Here is an 18633-nt window from a genome sequence, read left to right as displayed (position 1 = left end):
ACAAAAATCAAAACCAGTGACAACAGGGGATAAACTTCACATAGTACACAGAGCCTATGTTTCTTTGGGTCTGGCTTACTTCACTTAATATGATTTTTTCCAACTCTTTCCATTTCCTTACCAATGTGGTGATGCTAATCTTTCTGTTGGAAGCATAGAATTCCATTGTATGTATATACACCATATTTTCTTGAGCCATACATCTACTCAGAGATGGGTTGATTCCAATATAGTCACTATGGTTAATAATGCTGCAGTGAACATAGTTGTGCTGGTCGCTTTAGCGTGGACTTGTGTGTTCATTTGGGTAAATACCTAGGAGTGAAATTGCTGGATCATAGGGAAATTCTATGTTTAGTCTTTTGAGGAACCTCCATACTGCTTTCTGGAATGGTTGAACCAGCAATGTAGTAGCATTCCCTTTTGGCCATATCCCTGCCAGCATTTGTAATTTCAACAGTTCTATATTCAAAGTCAGTGCCTTGTATCTTCCCAGCAAGTCAAATCCTAGCCATTTTTGTTTTGGTTATTTTTGAGATTGAGTCTCATGTTTATATCCAGACTAGCCTGACCCACAGACCTCCTATGTAAGCGTTCCCAAGAATCTGGGGTGATAGGCACTTACCGCCATGACCAGGTAATTTTTGGTTGTAAGTCTTGGACGTGTATGTATGTATGTATGTATGTACATATGTATTTATATATGTTTAATTTTTCCCCCAGGCTGACCTCATACTGTGATGTTACTGATCTCATCTTGATCATTACAGGTGTGAGACATTGTGCCCAGCTTTATTTCTGTTTTTTTAAATCTAACACACAAATAGTCATAGACTTCTATGGAAATTGTTTCATGAGATCCTGTTCTCTCCCTTGTAGAGAAACAATTGGTGTTATCATGACTGCTTTCAAGGTTGCCTTACATCACATGCTATGGAAATAATATTCATTCTTGGAACTTCAAATATTCCTTAAGTGCATACATTATTTTTTTGAGAAAATTGTAATTTCAATTTTAAATCCACTGAGTACCAATATAATTAGGGTACAGAATATTCTGTCTTGCAGTAGATTTAGAAATATGCAAATGAGGCTCACTATTTTCCATGGTCCTCTAATTTTTCATTTGGGTAATTTGAATTTAGTGAGAGACTCCTAATTTGGTGACTCTGACATCACATTTTACTGCAGAAGAATTTGATAACAGTTCTAGTTACCACATGTAAGGTACATGTTGCTATTTTGTGATGAGGAAGACCCTCCAATCCAATGTAGGTTTTCTTTTTTTCAAAACCTCTTGCTAGAACAAAATGAATTCTTCCATCCAAATCATAGCCTAGAGATTTATTTTTTCTGTGGCAGGAATCCATGGCCAAAATAAAACATCATGAAGTTTTTATGGAACTAAAACTGCTGATGTAGGTAGGAAGTGTAAGACTCACTGCCATATGCTTGTTCTTGTCTTATATCCTTCAACAGTCGATTAGTTGAAAATTTCCCATGTATTTCCATTCCTCTGTAAAAGGATTTTTTTCTAAAGTCTTAACAGAAGATCAATAATAACATTATTTTTAGTAGAGATAAAGTGTTTTTTTTTTTTTTGGAGGGGGTCATCCTTTGTATGGAGATTCAAAAGAGGACTATTGAATCCAACATTATTTGAAAAATAGTTTTCATACATATCCTGCATGAAAAACTCTATCATGCAACATATTTGTAAAATTGTGATTCTGTGAACAAAGTAAAACTGACATCATTCTTGTGGGTCATTACTGAGCACATGAACCCGAAAGGAGTATTCCTCCAAAGGAAATAGTTTATATGAATTCAGAATTTCATGGAGCTAACCTTTTTTCCCTGTAGGAGTAGAAATGAAGTCAACATCAAGGGGAAACACTGTTTTTAGATACTTTTTTCCCTCATTCATTACAAACTAAATCTCACCTTGGTTCTTGATGTACTTGATCAAAAAATGACCTCTAAAGGTGTATATTATGGATTATAGTACAATATTTCTAGCAGTTCTCTAACTCTAAAGGAGGGCAATGTTTGATTTGTTAATTAGTGATAGAGCTGAATTTAATCTTCCTGAGTCTTAAAATTAGGTTTAATTGCTTCTATATATAAGACACAGAACAAAGTTTGCTTACTGCCTTAACTGAAGTTGAATGTGTTGAGAAGTTGAATTCCTGTTTATAGGTCATGGAATTCAGTAACATTTATAATTCTTTGGAAGGAGTCATTTGGCTCTACTCCATGTAAGGTAGTGGGCTAAATGCTTCACAGACACAGACTTTTATAGAATGATGACATTGTCACATAAAAAGACCTAATAACTGGTCTAGGGTCCCATGGATAGTGACAGAATGAATGAAGAATTTAAGCCAGCTTGATCTCATTTCACACAGCTCCTAATTATTGCCTGGCAAATATAGACAGAGACAAAAATACTAATAATGTGTTCATTATTGCATCTCATGATGAAAGAGCATCCTAATTTATGTGCAAAAATGGAATCTTACCTGTATTTTAAAAGGCTGTTTCTGATTAGTTGGTAACAGTAAAGACACTCAGAATTTTCTCTGTGGGATGACATTGGCTTTAGTGTTAGTGTTCCCACTAAATAATCCTGAAGAGTAGGATTGAAATGGTGTAAAAGGTGTGTTTCTGACTATATTTTTAACTCACATAAAAGCATGCACTGACAAAGATTTTATTTGTCTTTAAGCTTTTCAAGTTCATTTTTCTTTGAGAGATGTTGTAGTAGGAAAGGTCTTGGACTTTGTGAAGCAATAAACTGTCATATGTTGGGTATTCTATTTTGGTCATGTTTGTGGGGTTTTTTTGGAAATTCTTTTAGAGCCCATTTATCTTAGACCAAATTTCCTTCAATTTAAAGTGGGCACGGTAGCATGTGCTTCACATTGAATACATACAGATGCGAGAATTGCTAGAATGTACATACCACAGGACAAATAATGAGGGCCAAATTTTCCTGCCCTTTTTTATACTTAAGTGGTGTTTTAAATAATGATTTGTTATAGAAGATAAATTTCTTGGCATGTATTTTAAACACTGAGATAAGATACTTGGGACATTGTATAGCTGGAAAATGGCCACCTAACCAGTATGTAGTTGGAAATACATAAAATGTGGATAAGAACTTCTTTGCATTTTTTAAATTCATAGACAGATTCAAATTTCAATCACTCAAAAATATTCAAAACATATGAATTTTTGGATTGCCTCTTCTATTTCCTTGAAGAATGAGGTTGGAATATTGATAGGTATTGCATTGAATTTGTAGATAGCCTTGGGAAGTATTGCCATTTTCACGATGTTGATCCTTCCAATCCAGGAGCATGGGAGGTTTTGCCACTTTCTAAGTTCTGTTTTGGTTTCCTTTTTCAGGTTTTTAAAGTTTTTATCATAGAGGTCCTTCACTTCTTTAGTTAAGTTAATTCCTAGGTATTTTATTTTTTGTGGGGCTATTACGAATGTAGTTGTTTTCCTGATTTCAGCCATGCTTTTCTCATTGTTGGTATACAGAAAAGCCATTGACTTTTGAGGGTTAATTTTATACTCTGCTGCTTTGCCAAAGTTTTGAATCAGCTTGAGTAATTTGGGAGTGGAGTCCATGAAATTCTTTAAATACAAAATCATGTCATCTGCAAAGAGGGAGAGTTTTACTTCATCTTTCCCTATTTGGATCCCCCAAGATTCATGTGGAACAATAAAAGACCCCCAATAGCAGAAACGATCCTTAACAGAAAAAACAGTGCTGGAGGAATATCAATACCAAATTTCAAACTCTACTACAAAGCCATAGTAATCAAAACAGCTTGGTACTGGCACAAGAACAGACCTTAGGACTAATGGAATAGAATTGAAATCCAAAAATGAACCTACAGACATATAGCCATCTAATCTTCGATAAAGGAGCTAAAAAAAGAATGGAAGAAAGACAGCTTCTTTAGTAAATGGTGCTGGCAAAACTGGTTAATCACTTGGAGAAAACTAGAGCTAGATCCTTATATATCACCTTGAACCAGAATCAACTCCAAATGGATCAAAGACCTCAGAGTCAAAGCAGACACTCTGAAAACATTACAGGATGGAATAGGAGAAACTCTAGGTCTCCTTGGCACAGGCCAAAATTTTCTTAATAGAGACCCAGAAACACAACAAATCAAAGAAAGGTTGGACAAATGGGATTGCATGAAATTGCAGAGCTTCTGCATGGCAAAGGACATAGCTAGCAAGATCAATAGAAAGCCCACGGATTGGGAGAAGATCTTCACTAGCCATACAACAGACAAGGGTCTCATATCTAAAATATACTTGGAACTCAAAAAATTAAATCCCCCAACAACAAATCTTCAAAGAAACAACTGCTCAATAAATAAGTGGGCTAAAGACTTAAAGAGAAACTTCTCTGAAGAGGAAAGAAGGATGGCCAATAGACACATGAAGCAATGCTCAACCTCCCTAGCCATAAAAGAAATGCAAATCAAAACAACATTGAGATATCACCTCACCCTAGTTAGAATGGCTAAAATCAAGAACTCTAATAACAACAGATGCTAGAGGGGATGTGGTCAGAAGGGAACCCTACTGCATTGTTGGTGGGAATGTAAACTTGTTCAACCACTTTGGAAAGTAGTATGGAGGTTCTTCAAAAGACTCCACATGGAGCTCCCCTATAACCCAGCAATCCCACTTTTGGGCATTTACCCAAATAATCACAAACAAGACCACACTAAAGCTACCAGCACAACTATGTTTATTTATTATTTACCATAGCTAAGATATGGAACCCAGATGCCCCTCAGTAGATGAATGGATCAAGAAAATGTGGTATATATACACAATGGAATTCTATGCCTCCATCAGAAAGAATGACATTGCCCCATTTGTTAGGAAATGGAAAGACTTGGAAAAATTATATTAAGTGAAGTAAGCCAGGCCCAAAGAAACATAGGTCCCATGGTTTCCCTTATTTGCACTAACTAGTATATGCCTGAGACAAGCAGAAAAGGTCAGATAAATTGATGTTAGGTGAAATGAACCCAAGATAAGTATTCAAATGTTTTTTCTTTCATGTGATTGTTTCTAACATATTTATAATGATTTCTTTGTTGCTTTGTATGTCCCTCTCCCACAGTATAACCCCTGCTTTCACTGTATTTGATGTTGGTATAATTTGTGGAGGGGAAGGGCAAAAACAAACGATTTAAATAGGGATACAGGTGGACCCATTGCAACAATATGTACAAGTTGTTATGTCGAAAAACGAACTTTACAACTTTGGCTGGGGCCGGGGAGGGGGGAGGTGAGGGGGAGAGATGAGGGGGTGAATGGGAAGGGGAAACAAAGGAGGAGGCAACATTGCTTGATAAGAAATGCACTCATTACCTTGTCCATGTAATTGTAACCCCTCTGCACGCTATTTTCACAATAAAAAATTTAAAAGAATATTCCAGACAGAATGTTCAAAATGTTATTTTCATGCACTTACTCAAAAACATTTAAAAAGACTGCTATGGATTCACTGTTGAAATACAGTAAACTCTGTGAACCAAATAAATTTAGTAGAATTGGTGGACAATGGAACAATAGTTCATGCCTGCCCATATGAGCTATTTTTTTTTCTTTTTCATTGGAAGGAACAAGCTCAACATATCTGTGCAGCAATGGGTAGGGAGATTACTCTGATTCTATATGTCAGAGGTCATTTCTATTTCTATTTAATATTAGCCCTAATTCTACAAAGAATAAAACCAGATGAGGCTAATTGGAAATAAGAAGCATGTAGAGTAGATTTTTCTTAAGATTTGCATGTGAAATATTTAAAAATTTTGACATGAACTAAAGGAGAAATATGACATTTGTTTCTTGAAATCTTTTAGGAATGGATAATCTATGTATTGGACCACATATAGAGGTGGTCTGTACCTAACAAACATAAGCTAATAAAAGCTAGAAAGTTTTGTCTCCCAGGATGAGCTATCTGTAAATAATGAAATATTTTGTTTTGAAGGCTGCAATCAAACTTTATTGAAAGGAAGCTACACTGAAAACATTTGAGGCTATTGGCCAGTCTTGTCTAATTATATTTTGCATTTATCTGTCATCTTTTTACCACTCTTGGTTATTGAAGATTATATCCATTTACTTACAGTGACTTTGTTTTATAATGGAAGATAAGTGAACCTTTAATATTAAATTATATCTGTGTTTCTTCATTTTTTTTTTGGATTCCTGTCAAAATTCACTGTTAAACTTCACCATTAAATCTTAAATAAAACATGCTTGGAAAGAATAGTAGGTTACTGTATTTGTGTTTTCTTTTGAAAAGCAGTAAAAATTTCAACTGCAATTTTCAGACAAAGTTTACCACTTAATTTAGGAGTTTTAAATATGAAAGCTCTTGTAAATGTGATGTAGACAAATAGGGATTTCATTTGTGTGCAAGTAGACATTCTGAATTTAAGGTCTGATTTTTAAAACATTAGGCATAACTAGTCTATGTCTGAGACAAGCAGGAAGGTCAGATAAGATGATGTTAGGTGAAATGAACCCCAGGATAAGGACACAAGTGGTGTTTTCTTTCTTACTATCGTTTCTAACGTATTTATAAGGTGATGTTTTTTTGTTGCTGTGTATGTCCCTCCCCCACAGTATTACCCGTTTTCACTGTATTTGATGTTGGAATAATTTGGGGAGGGGAAGGGAAAAATCGAATTGTTTAAATAGGCATACAGGTGGACCCATTGCAACAATGAGATGTACAAGTCGTTATGTCGAAAAACGAACTTTACAACTTTGGCAGGAGGTTGGTGGAAGGAGTGTAGTACTGGAGATGGGAGGGCAGGGATGGTAGGGAAAAAACAAAGGAGGAGGCAACAATGCTTAAGACATGTACTCATTACTTTACTCATGTAATTGTAACCCCTCTGTATGGTATTTTCACAATAAAAACCTTAAAAAAAACATTAGGCATATTGATGAGTTATGTGAAGTAGAATCTTAGTGTGCATTTTCCTTTGTCTTGTGCTCCCAGAAGTTTTTCTGGTAGGATACCACTGGAGTAAGCCAGTTTTTGTTTTTTTTTAATTACATAGCAGAGTGCTTTTTGGATATTTCCTATTTTGTGCAGCTGTAAAATCTAACTGACACAGCAGTATGCTTCAGAATATCTTTCTGTAGGAGATGTCTCATTTTTTGTTTCATCTTTTCTAACTAAATTTAAAAACAACAAAGAGTTTTACATTGTTTTTCTAACAATGAAAATTTGAAAGACTTCTGTTTTGCATTCAGCTGCAATAAAATACATCAAGATTCCATCTTCTTTTGCTCCTGAAGAAGCTGTCAGGAAAAGCTAACGGAAAATATACCTTCTTAATAAAGTAATGAGTATTAGACTATTATGTGTTCAAAGATAAAGTCAAGATGTTCTGAATGACCCAGTATGACCTTCATAATGTTTTATACTATTAAATTGTGGTCTCTTTTACATAATGTTTTGTGTATTTCATATGTCTGATAGGCATCTCAAGCAGAAACTCCACCTTGAATCTAATGTAATCAAAATTTCTAATTAAGAAATACGACCTCATAAATGCATACACAATGGAAAACTAAAATAACTTTATGATTTCTTCTCTGTCCTTGCCCTAGAAGTGATTAATATCAAACTGTAAGAAAATATATTGTTGAAAAGACATATTGTATGATATTCATTGTAACTACCATTTGCTTCAAGTGGCAAAGTTTTGGGAATGCTTTGACTAATAGCTTTGTTTGTAGTTTCTCCCTTGGTCAGAAGCTCAAAGAAAGGTTTTACTATATTGTGTGGGACACACAGCCTTGTTACCTGCTTTCCTATTCCTTTTCTCTGTCTCCTATGTGAACCAAACTCCCTGCCCTTCCTCAAATCCATTCTGGACTTGTAACCCTCATGTTATCCTGCAGCTTCTCAGCTCTTCACATCCCAGCTAGGGTTATTCTCAAGGAGTAGCTTGGATTTTCCTGTAGCAAAGGTTTCTTGCATCCTTCTTTCTTGAGACCTGTACAAGACTTTTTCTTCTGCCTTCCCCTATTCTTTATTCAGAGCAAGAGTTAGTATACATTGCACTGCTTTTCTTTTAGTTTCTGAGTCTTATAGATAGCAGACACAAAATATTATATATCTTTTCATCACTAGAGTCTTATATGGTAAAGGAAGTAAATAGTAAACTGGATCATTGATCTGTCTTCAGTTGTCAACAAGCATTTTAGTAAATGAAAGAGCAAATATTGAGAATATGGTGCATTTTGCATGAGAGCATATTACTCATATCGCTTAAGTGAGTAACTATTTGAATAGTTCATATATTCCTAAGGTAATAATGATTGCTTCCATGTTCAACCCGCAGCTTTCATCAGACTGTGGGCTTCAGTACTATGTGATGTTTTGTTTCTTTTGTATGTTCTTCCCCCTTTGCTATATCCTCTGTTATAACTGTATTTGGTTTTGGTAGCCTGGTATTGTATATATGCTTATTTGAATTAGGGAAGGGAAGGGGAACAACAGAATGGTGAGACAAAGGACAAGGATGCAACCAATGCAACAGCAATATCGAGAAAATCGAGGGAAGGGGTAACAAGGTTGACAAGAAATGTACGCATTACCTTACTTATGTAACGGTAACACCTCTATACATCACCTGGACAATAAAATATGTAAATTAATATAAAATTAATGACAGAATAAAATTGATTGCACCAGCCAATCTATCTCAAACTATTGTATTGAAACAAATTGCTTCTCAGAATTCTCTTGCCTTGAGGTCTTTCAGCAGAGGTAATACATGATGCTGTGTATCCAAAACATCTGTGTAGTCAATGACATTGAAATAGAGTCTTGCCCATGGAGAAATACTGGAGGGACTGACCTCCCTTTCCAAGAGACCAGGGTAAGCTGGAAAGACCATTTCCTTTGACTACAGAAAATAACTTTTCACCAAAGGCAACCTGTTTTCAAACTATTTGACACCCAACTATATAGCCTAAAGGAAAGCAATTTAAAAGAAAAGGAGTAGCTTTTCAGGGAGTACTCTTTTTTGTCCTGGTTGGGACTGAAAAATCAAAGGCTATCTTGTCCATCCTGAAAGAGACCAATTAAAACTCTTTCATCATGAAAGAGAAAAATCAAACTCAGGAGAATTTTAAAGGTGTTTTTTTTTCATGTGAAATATGACAGTTTGCAGAAGTCTTTTCTCCTACCATTTACCCTTTGAATGAGAAAACTTGTCTTCCTGAAAAAAATTACATTCAGCAGCAGCTGCAGCCATTTTTCCAGAGTCCAAATTCTTGGGGAATATTTGAGAGAGTAACTCCCCAAAGATAAATGTGTTCTTCTGTGGCCTTCTGCAGGAAGAATAAAAGCAATCTTTTTTTTTTTTTTTGGTTCCAGTTGTGGGGCCTGAACTCTGGGCCTGGGCACTGTCCCTCAGCTCTTCAGCTCAAGGCTAGGGCTCTACCACTTGAGCCACAGCGCCACTTCCGGCTTTTTTCTTTTTGCTTATGTGGTGATGAGGGATCGAACCCAGGGCCTCATGCATGCAAGGCAAGCGCTCTACCACTGAGCCACCTTCCCAGCCCCGTCATTTTTTTATACTATGGATATTTCTGTGAATTGGCTATATAGATCCAATGATGAAGAAGAGGTGTCAATCAGTGCAACTTTTTTGTCCTTGTTCATGTTTAGCAGGGTGACCCTGGGGATGGTTATTGTTCTTTTCTCTGTTTTGAAATTTGAGGAAAATTGAGGAGTAATCTTTTGTGATATGGAACAAGGCTGAATGAAGTCTGGAACATGACTCTATACATAGATACCGCTTTGTCCAGACATTTGTGTGTGTGTGTGTGTGTGTGTGTGTGTGTGTGTGTGTGTGTGTGTATGCGCGCACGCGCGCACATGTGCTAGAGGGCATGTATGAGTGTTTGGTATTGGGGCTTGAACTCAGGGCCTGGGCCCTGTCCCTTAGCTTTTTCCACAGAAGGTTGGTGTGCTACCATTTGAGATATAGCTCCACTCTGGCTTTTTGCTGTTTAATTAGAGATAAGAGGTTCATGGACTTTCCTGCCTGAGCTGACTTCAAAATATATCTCAGCCTCAGGAGTGAATAAGATTACAAGTGTGAGCTATGGGTTTCCTGCAACATTGCCCTTGAGATGTATATCACATTGTGCTGCACCAAGCCAAATTTCCTGAAAACCTCTCTCAAGCCACAGCTCAAAACTCATTTCCTAAAGTTTTGGGTCTGCCCTACCTGTACCCAACTCTCTTCTCTCACTGGCCCTACAACCACTTTCTTCTCAGTTACTGCCTCCTCGGGCCTTAGACCTTCTCAAATGTTTGCTTCTACATCCCAATCAAGTTTGCTGAAAAATAGAAAAGTTTCCTTAAGGTGAGGATTAAGAAGTGATGAAAGCTTATACAGTGTGTCTTACTGGCCCATAATTCCATTATTAATTGAAGAGATCTTCCACTTAGAATATGGAAAAAATAGCTATTAATTTATCAGCCAAGAATTTCCTGAGTATAACTCCTTTCACAATTGATTTCTTTCTTTGCTAGCATCTGTTAGTGGATCAAGGAAATTCGTTTTGACATGTCCATATATGTGTACAATGCACTTTGATCAGACTCACCCTCCTCATCACTCTTCTTCATTCCCCTGTCCATTTTCTCAAGCAATCTTATTGGCCACAGTTTCATTATGATGAGCCTTTGCATTTTCCCTCACCTTCATTGTCTCTCCTCTCCTCCTTCCCCTTCCCTCTCTCCCTTCTCCTCCCTTCCCCAATCTCCATCATACACACACTTGACAACAGTTATTACTTGCTTACAGCTTTTTGACAATCAAAAGTGTTGTTTTAATATGAGTAATACTTAGTAACAGCACTCTAGCACTTCATGTAACAATAGTAATTCTTGTTTTCAAATCTAGAATCCATTGTCGCAAACAATATATTAAAAGCAATAGCTTGTAAGGTTAAAATGGTTTTCAAGTTTCAACTTAGATGAAATAGAGCTAGCTGGGTACAATTTGTATTTGTATAGAAGAGCTAGCATTAAGTATGTTTTTCACATAAATATTTTGTGATAACTTCAGAAACATATATTTCATTGTTTGATTTGGGGCCATATTTATTTTTCTTCTGGTATTAGCAAGATGAAATCTTTATAGGGAGGAAGATTCTGTGGTGGTAGGCTTGCCAATAATTGGTGGAAGTGGTAGTGGTGGGAACATAGAGTTCAAACAGGTAGGTGTTACTGAGTACAATTAATATAATCTTTACCAGGTTTTGAGTGGTATTATGTTTGGTTTGAAAAGATAACTGGGTGACAGAAAAGGAAGAATGAACAAATACAGGAGAAAAGTAAGCTTCCCACAGATCTCAATTCCTACTCCTAAAGTTTACTTAAAATAATGTTAGAATTTCCTTTTATCTCTCCTAATACAGAGATCTTTTATAGAAAGGTGATTCATATCACAATTGCAAAACAATCACTGCCCTAATTGGAAATTACCACATATCTATTACATTTGACATTAGAAAAACTTGATATTAACCTTTTATTGAAAAGGCCCTAGTTTATTACTTTGAAAATGAATACATTATAACTCCTTTTTCTGCACTCTTAGTATGTATTTATGTCTAAGTTGAACAAAATGGTGTAATCCTAACTACTTGAGAGGCTGAGAATAGGATGGTTGTGGTACCAGGTCAGACCTGGCAGATTAGTCATTAGTTTGATCTTCAAGGGGGACAGATAGGCACTTTTTATCCTACTAATTTTGAAGCCTAAAGGAAGAACGTTCCCAAACCCTACCCTAGCTGGTAGCAAGTCCCTATCCTAAAAATAACTACTGAGCCAGGCACTTGTGGCTCACCCTTGCAGTCCTTGATACTCAGGAGGCGTCCATCTGATGATCTGGGTTTGAAGCCATCTGATGCAGCCAAGTCCTATATTCTCAGCCTCTTAAGTAGTTAGGATTATAGGCATGAACCACCAGTGTCCAATAGAGCTGTGAATTTTCTGAAATAATTTTTGTGTTTACTTCCTGTGTATAATAAATGCAACACTGACCTGGACTTTCTGTGGAGCTTATATAGGCCAAAGAAGAAAGCATTCAGTACGTGACAGTGGTTTCTTGCACGTTCAGTGCATGGTCTGTTATTACTATTTTTTAACATAAACCAATCTTGAATCATCTTGAAGTTTGTCAGTCATTTTACTAGATTTATATTCTTTACTTGTTCCTGCGTGTTTTAGAAAGATACCCATTAAGAGAAACAACTTAGAATACATTTTACCTTTTCATATGTTTGCAAATATGAATAGATTGTTTTATTTTATCTGCTCTTGGTAATTTGAATAATACTTTATATTAAGTTTTCTAGAGTTTCCTTTAAAGGTAAAAAATATCAGTGTATGAGGCTCTGTATAAGAATAAATTGAGATGTTATCTACCTGCGTTTCATTTTTGTTGCTTACAAAGTAAAATAGAAAAGATGTATATGCATAGCTATCAGTCATCAGTTGACTGATCCTTTAAACCCTGGGATAGCAAGTATTTCAAATGTTGGTTTGCCATATTTGGAATTGCTGTAAGGTTGAATGAATGTTTTGACTGAATGCTGATAATTATGATATTTGCTGGAGATACCATTGTCCAAAACATCTGTCAGAAGTTTAATTTTTCTGCACGTCTGCCTTCATCTGTTAGTTATCCAATGATCATTTTTATGGTGACTCACTCTTACTAGTAGAGGACTGTTTCAAGTGTGTTGGAGCAGACAAAGACAACTGTGATGGCGATATGGATTGTGTGATTCAGTATATTTTCTTGTGTTGACAGATTACTTTTTCCATAATTTCTAGAAGATAAGAAAAAAAATAAGAAGGACAATATATGAAACACTGCATTGTATTTTCTTACTAAAATTCTGCCTTTGGCAAGATAAGTTAGTTTTTTCTTTAGTCAATGCTGATAGAAAAAAAGAAGTTATTTATTAAATTTTGGTTTTTTGTTTTAATCTAAGTCAGAGTTTTGGCTGTGTGTGTGTGTGTGTTTTACTTTATTTCTCATATCTTAACTTTGTTCTTTACCATAGGGCTTATCATTGCTTTTGGCATTTCCTCTATAGAACCTAGTTCTACAACTATTTAATTTGATATTTATATTACTACTACTTACTTTGGTTAAGGTATTTATGTCTTAAATATTCTGTTTTATTCAGAGGAAACAAACCTGATTTTTTTTTTACAGAGTAACTTATTTCAATGCACATATTATTAAGCATTGCTTTTTTCTTCTTTTGCTATTTTACTTGAGTCATACTCTAGCCTTTTGTTAAAATTTTGCTTTTGAGACAGGGTTTCTGTAACTACCCGAATTAGCCCTAAACTCAGGATCCTCATGTCTCCACCTGCCATGAAGCTGGGATTATTGGCATGTACCACCCAACAAGATAGTTACATTTAAAGTCAATCCTAGTTTTCCTGAGGAAAAGTAATTTTTATTTAAAAAGCATAAACAGATAAGTCACGCATTCTCAGAAGCTACTCTAAAAGAATTCTAGAATTCAGTGATAAAATCCAATTAAGGGGAGAAACCTGAATATTTTTAAAGCCATTTCCATTATCTCTGAAGTGTACTTGTCCCCAACTTCTGCAGCCTGTATCACTTCATCTCTGTATCTGAAGTTGACAAAACTGTTGTTGTTTTTTTTCTGATTATGGTAGCTGTTTCTTTCCTTGTTCTTCCTCTCTCTCTCCTCAATTTGAGCTCTGGACAGACTCAAGCTTTCTGTTGCTTCCATGTACCAATTGATACTATTATTTTACTTCCCTTACCACTGATGGGAATGTACTTTCAGCAATCCTGTTTATAATGGTGTGTGCTTCTTGTACCCAGGTATATTCATTCCTTGGACTCAGATTATGATACTTGTAAAAGCTCATCTCATATTCAATGATCACTGTTAATATTAAAATTACATTTTGGTGATTTTGAATACAGTGATAATCTAGTGTCATGTGCATGGCATTTGCTTTCATTTACCTTTCATTGAACATTATTTATATTCAACTTTTTTTGTTATTCAGCTGACATACTTGTCAATAATCTACTACAATTACTCTCTATGTTCTTGTGATAAATCAATGAGCACAAAGACAGATTTTATATTGTGGGAAAGAGACTGCAGAGTAAAATTCAAAACCAAGGAGGAAATGGAGCATGAAGAGAAAAATCACTATGAAAGTTAAATTACAGTTTGTTAAAGGCAGTTACCAAAATATGTTGTACTCATGCCATGACATATCGAATTGCAACCTGTTTGTACAACTACTTTGTAATGAAAAATTTTAAAAATTAATAAAAGGAAGGCTTTCTGGCTAAGGGGGATCTGGGAGAGATACGGGAACAAATTTGAATACAGTAGTGTAGGAAGTCTTTCTCAAGAACATGAAACTTGAGCACACTTAAAGGGAGAAGGGATCCAGCCCTGTGAATGAAAGCATTCATGGTAGAGGGATTAATCAGTATACACAGGCCATGTGGTTGTAGTGTCTGTCTGAAACACTAGAGGAGTATAAGAACATTGTGGAGTGAGCTTATTGAGCTGAGAAAAGTACTAGAGGGGGAAATACAGAACAGTGGTGGGCATGAGTAGAGGAGAGGGACATGAAGACTTTGTAGAACATTGCTGTTACTGTTTTTTAATGTCCTATAGTCAGTTTAAATAAAGAACCTACTTTTATCAACCCTTGTTCTCTGTTTTTTTGTTTTCTAGAAAGTAGCTCAAAAGCAGTGAACTAGTTTGTGGAGAATCGAAATTTATTGAGCACTTTCATGTCCTCTGAAAATTGTAGTTTGAAGCAGAAAGAGGTTACTTCTTGCTCTTTGATTTCATTTTAATTTCAAAACCAATTTCATGCTTTTAAATGTTAAATTACTATAAAGGTTTTCAACCTCTTGTGTTCAATTCTAGCATTATCTATTATCTACAATGCTAATTTCTTTTCTGATTAATTGGGAGTACAGAAGATATTGGCATAGAAATAGTAGAGGTCAAAATGCTAACAAAATGAAATTCTGATGCAATGCATAATTCATGGAATACATTCACTCATCTTTTTACTTATCCTTTGACAGAATGAATGGCAGTGTGCTTTGGTACATGTAGCTCTCTACAGTGTAATTGTTGTTGAAACTTTCAGATCCCCTCTGGCTTTAAACTTTTGGAAGAAATCTTATTTGTTGTCTGTTGCCTTTCTTTATAAAAATATCTTCAACTGGGCACTGGTGGTTCATGCCTGTAATCCTAGCTACTCAGGAGGCCGAGATCTGAGGATCGTGATTCAAGTCTAGCCCAGATAGGAAAGTCTGTGAGACTCTTATGGCAAATTAACAGCAAAAAAGGCTGAAATGGAGCCTGTGGCTCAAGTGGTAGATCACTAGTCTTGAACAAAAAAGCTAAAGGACAGTTCCCAGGCCCTGAGCTCAAGGCCCAGGACTAGCACAATAAAAGGATGATCATTTATTTGACATTTAAAAATATTTTTTGTAATAAGTAGTCATACAAAGGAGTTGCCATTCAACAAAGCAGTTTGTGACTATAGTATGTCTTGGTCAGTGTCACCCCTTTCAACATTCTCACTTACCACTCTTCTTTCCTTCTCTCACTTTTCTTAATTTTTTAGGATATATGTTGAATTCATGTTTGCCATTTAACAAAGCAGTTATATATACAATGTATCTTGACCTGTATCATCCCTTCAACATTTTCAACTCCCTTTGACCCACCCCTTCCCTTATTTTTCTTTTTTCTTTTTTTGGGGGAGGGGGTCCGGTCATGGGGCTTGAACGCTGGGCCTGGGCGCTGTCCCTCAGCTCTTCAGCCCAAGGCAAGTGCTCTACCACTGAGCCACCTTCCCATCCCATTTTTCTTAAATTTGTGGTATATACAATGAATTCTCCCCAGCTTCCCACTGATCAACCCTCTTCTCTTGTCCCCCCCCCCCCCCTTTTGCAATTACCCATTTCCTGGTACTTTTTTTTTTTGAGCTTCGAGTTAATCTTTCTAAAGTATTATACTATTTGAACTCTCCATAGAGTCTATTATTGTTCCGTTAATTTATTTATAATGGCTTTAATACCCACAGTGTGTTTACATATATGTTTATAGGCACATTCTAGCTATCACAAATGAGAGAAAACATGCAACTTTAGTTTCTCTGTGTCTGGCTTATTTCACTTAATATAATTTTTTTCAACTTTACATTCCTTATGAATGGTACAATACCATTCTTTCTAATGGATGAAGATTCTATTGTGTATATATACATATATATCACATTTTCTTGATCCAGTCATCCATTGAGGAGCATTTAGGCTGATTCCATATCTTGCCTATGATAAATAATGCTTCATGAACGTGGTTTCTGGATCTTCAAGGCTACAGAAATGACATCACAGACTTATAGCCATCTAATATTCAATAATGGAGCAAAAAACATGGGATGGAAGAAAGACAGCTTTTCCAACAAATGGTGCTGGCAAAATTGGATATCCACATGCAGAAAATTGAAACTACATCCTTATATGTCACCTTAAACCAGTATCATTAGGGAAAAATAAAACCAAAAACTTCTAAAATTTTCTTCTCATATAATCCCATAAATAAACAGATAACATCAGTTTTAGTAAAAACAGTCAAGTTGGTGAGGGACATTTTTATGTCTGTCAATAAGCACTGACACAATCTGCATCATTTGGATAGTCATGAAACTTGGGTTAAATATTATGTTATGACAAGTGGTCTGTACCACCCCACCAAGAAGTGAACTGAAGCAAATATACAAAGAAACTAATTCCGTTTGAGAATGAATAGTTGTCCTCATTCAACCGTTTGCATCACAAGTCTTCCACTAAGTGTTTGGCATTGTATTAAGTATTGGAAATACAAATGAGATACAACTACTAACTTAACACTCCTTAATCTAATGGGAAATATAGAGAAAGCAGACAGTTTAAGCAGGATGTCAATTCAGAGAACAAGAAATTTTCTGTGGCTAAATCATAGGAAAGATCTTATGGAGTGTCCAGGGACTTAGAGACAGGGACAAAGACAAAGACTAGAGATAGAAAGAGATAGAAGTAGAGACAAAGATAGAGATCAAGACAGAGAATGAGACAGGGAGAGACAAACAAAGGTGTCAAATCATAGCCAACATTTGTTTAAATGTATGAATATGTTGTGATAAACATGGCCCATGTGTTTTCTCATTGATTCCTTAAAAAGTACTCTATAAAACAGATACTAGCTTCTTCTCCTTCTCCGGGAAAACACCAAATGGCGGATGACGCTGGTGCAGCGGGAGGGGCCGGAGATCCCGGGGGGCCCGGGCTTGGGAGGCCATGGTGGCTTCCGTAGAGGCTTCAGTAGCGGCCTCTGGGGCTGAGGTCGCGGCCCTGGGGGAGGCCGGGGTCGCGGCCTCGGGGCTCATGTAGGCAAGGCCGAAGACAAGGAATGGATCCCTGTCACCAAACTGGACAGCCTGGTTAAGGACATGAAGATCAAGTCTCTGGAGGAGATCTACCTTTTCTCCCTGCCCATCAAGGAGTCTGAGATTATTGACTTCTTCCTGGGGGCGTCACTCAAAGATGAGGTGTTGAAGATTATGCCCGTGCAGAAGCAAACTCGAGCTGGCCAGCGCACCAGGTTCAAGGCATTTGTAGCCATTGGCGACTACAACGGCCATGTTGGTCTGGGGGTTAAGTGCCCCAAGGAGGTGGCCACGGCCATCCGGGGGCGCCATCCATCATCTTGGCCAAGCTCTCCATTGTCCCTGTGCGGCGAGGTTACTGGGGGAACAAGATGGGCAGGCCTCACACTGTCCCGCGCAAGGTGACAGGCTTCTGCGGCTCTGTGCTGGTGCGCCTCATTCCTGCCCCCAGAGGCACGGGGATCCTGTCAGCTCCTGTCCCCAAGAAGCTGCTGCTGCTGGCTGTCATCCATGACTGCTACACCTCAGCCAGGAGCTGTACTGCTACCTTGGGGAACTTCGCCAAAGCTACCTTTGATGCCATCTCTAAGACCTACAGTTACCTGACCCCTGACCTCTGGAAAGAGACCATATTCACCAAATCTCCTGATCAGGAATTCACTGACCATCTTGTGAAAACCCACACCAGAGTCTCCGTGCAGAGGACCCAAGCTCCAGCTGTGGCTACAACATAGAATTTTATACAAAAACAATAAAGTGAATCAAGCCTGTTTAAAAAAAAAAAGATACTATTTTGATCTGCCCATTAAATTTAAGAAAATTAATGTACAGAGAAGTATGCTGATACAGATGTACAGTGATACTTATGCTATATGGCCTATCAGTCTTCAGATGATCACAGTTCTTACCATCCAGAGCCTATCATCAAGAGTCTTGTGCATTGGGAAGGATGGGTGAAAATATTCACAGGGATGACACTGATCAAGATGCATTGTATTTATAAGCAGTTTGTTGAATGTCAGCTCTTTCAAATAACTACTTGCAGATAATAAAAAATAAAAACA

General features: G+C 36.8%; 1 pseudogene across 1 annotated transcript; it reads left to right on the top strand.

Annotated features, from left to right (window-relative positions):
- Positions 1-17395: 17395 nt before the first annotated feature.
- Positions 17396-18330, top strand: LOC122102374 (annotated as a pseudogene). Its single transcript, XR_006146486.1, has one exon. The product of XR_006146486.1 is annotated as a 40S ribosomal protein S2-like (transcript).
- The last annotated feature ends 303 nt before the right edge of the window (positions 18331-18633 follow it).

This window comes from Dipodomys spectabilis, unplaced genomic scaffold (genome assembly GCF_019054845.1).
Source record: "Dipodomys spectabilis isolate Male_0828 unplaced genomic scaffold, ASM1905484v1 ptg000783l, whole genome shotgun sequence".
Lineage (NCBI taxonomy): Eukaryota > Metazoa > Chordata > Mammalia > Rodentia > Heteromyidae > Dipodomys > Dipodomys spectabilis.
Note: the sequence above shows the minus strand (reverse complement) of the source record. Positions and strands in the feature narration are given on the sequence as shown.